Source organism: Palaemon carinicauda, chromosome 14, assembly GCF_036898095.1.
Source record: "Palaemon carinicauda isolate YSFRI2023 chromosome 14, ASM3689809v2, whole genome shotgun sequence".
Lineage (NCBI taxonomy): Eukaryota > Metazoa > Arthropoda > Malacostraca > Decapoda > Palaemonidae > Palaemon > Palaemon carinicauda.
In genome coordinates this window covers 117,819,902-117,822,401 of record NC_090738.1, presented here as the reverse complement: position 1 = coordinate 117,822,401, position 2,500 = coordinate 117,819,902, and the positions used below count along the sequence as shown (strand labels likewise).

The window sequence follows — 2,500 nt, the reverse complement described above, 5'->3', positions numbered from 1 at the left end:
AATATGAACAATATTAAACATTTGCCATGATATAGTGATTGTAGACCATATGTGTTTATCACTCTTTTTCTGGAAAATAACCTTCTATCTAAATGTAAATTAACCTCCATTTTACTAAATGACCCCCTGGATGCCATAGGTAATTGACCATTAGCTGCTTTTAGATTGAATAAATAGCAAGCATGGAAGTAAAATGTGTTTAAAGAACTAGATTGAATAATGTTACTTTGATATACGTGTGACTTTTTTTTTGCAGTGTTTGAAGAATTTTTGTCATTTTTACAGCACTAAAATCTACCCCTTTTAAAGAATTAAATCCAAGACAGTTAGTGACTTTATATGAAGATACACTTTAGCTGTTAGGTAGATAGTAAGGGTATTCAATTTTAGAAAAAGGGAACTAATATGAATATCTGTAAAGTAAAAAGGATGCAAGCGAAGAATTTGTAGAAACCAAATCATGACAGATTAGATAGAGGACTTTTTCTAAGTGATTAGAGTATATTTCCTAATTAATTTTCAGCATTAATACATAATATAAATTTTCGAGTAACTGAAAGTGCTGGTTGTGATAGGAAAAAAAGGTCAGAATGCATAATGGGAGAAGTCGAAGAGACTTATGTCAGTGTGTCACTCTCTAGCAACCCCTCTCCTTCCTTCCTGCCAGCGTGCAGACAACGTCGACCTCAGCTCTTGAGGCCATTGGAACCGGAGGTCCCTTGAAGAAGGAACACCCCAGGAGACAAAGGTGACTGCAGCTGCTTTTCGCGCTAGTGTCACCTATAGTTACCGCTAAGATTCCGGGCGAAATAAGCCCCACCCCTTATGACGTCATAGCCAATCACGTTGTCCCCACGTTAGGAGCGGCCACAAAGCATCCCCTTACAAATTTCAAGCGGTTAATGCGGGAGACAATGTGATTGGCCATGGCGTCATCAAGGGGTGGGGCTTATTTTGCCCAGAATCTCTGCGACAACTGTAGTCCGCCCCATCCCCTCTCACCCCCCACTCACCTACTCCCTTTAATTTGCAGTTGGTGGCTCCATTCAGATGCTTTCTGGCCCGTGTAATGGTGTCACTTGTGCTATGCAAAATGCTTTCTTTGGTAGACGAATGCAGTGATGATCAGGCATTAGAAATGGAAAAGAAAGACATCAACATCCTTTTTGCTCGAATTGGTTCCCCGTCTCAAAAATGCAATGAAGGACTTGCAATCTTTGGATCTATTTGGCCTTACACCCTTGAGCTAATGGCACAAGTGACACCTGCTCTAGGGGCCAGGAAACTAATAATCATTCCTCTCACTGGCCTATAAACTAGCAGCTTGAAAAAGTAGGGCCTTCAGCACTAGAGACGCTTTGTAACAAGATGGCCCACACATTAATAATAGTTTTTTTTTATTACACCGGCTTCTGATACTAGAGCCTTTTGTACTTTTGACTTGCCTCACTGTTTTCCCTCTAGTAAAATCTCCTTTATTATGGCTGTATATACATTATATATATATAGTCTATATATTTATATATACATTATATATACTGGATATATATATATATATATATATATATATATATATATAAAAGTATATATATACATATATGTGTATATATATATATATATATATATATATATATATATAAGTGTATATATATACATATATATATATATATATATATATATATTATGTATGTATATATATGAATATATATATATGTATATATATGTGTATATATATATGTATCTATATATGTATATATATATATATATATATATATATATATATATATATATATATATATGTATATATATATGTATATATAGATATATATATATATATATATATATATAATGTATATATATGTATATATATATATATATATATATATATATATATATATATCATTGGTTTTCGGCCCTTTTGTGACCTAAACAGAGCTGAACGTTTGTACACGTAGACGAAACCAAAAGACGTATTTAAAGCGAGATGGCCGTTTCATATTCTCACAAAAAAGAACGCTCCCGACCACTTGCATTGTGTTCCCTCTTGCCGTTACAAGACTTCGTGTACCGTGTTTCGAAAAAGCACAAGGTTCGACAGTGATGTGCTTTTCATATATATATTATTTTGTCCTTTTGTTAATGTTCGTGGATACGACCGGGTGCATGTGTAAGAAAGGATACTGTTATCCAGCGGAAGATGTGGTGTACGTAGTGCAGAAGTTTTATCTAAATTTTTGTGGTATGTAAATCGGCGCTTGCAGCCTCTTCAGACCACGACAGTCTGAAGATCTCCAGTTGTTAATGTATTTTCTTGTCTAGAAACCACTTGAGAGAAGGTTTCTGTCCTACAAAGATGGAAATTTTGTTTACTACAAATCTATTAGATTGTAATTTGTAGATTAATTATGAGATCTCGACCAAATTGTTATTTATATGAAGGCTTTTAATTGTTTGATATTTTTTTTATATTTATTGATTCAATTACCTATTAACCAAATTA

The 2,500-nt window shown here is 33.8% G+C and overlaps 1 long non-coding RNA gene across 2 annotated transcripts in view; it reads left to right on the top strand.

Moving 5' to 3' along the window:
• LOC137653236 (uncharacterized) overlaps nt 1-803 on the top strand; it is a 327,333-nt gene extending 326,530 nt beyond the window's left edge. For both annotated transcript variants that reach the window (XR_011046440.1, XR_011046439.1), the window contains exon 4: nt 668-803. This is a non-coding gene — a long non-coding RNA (uncharacterized lncRNA). The remainder of the gene's footprint in view (nt 1-667) is intronic.
• The last annotated feature ends 1,697 nt before the right edge of the window (nt 804-2,500 follow it).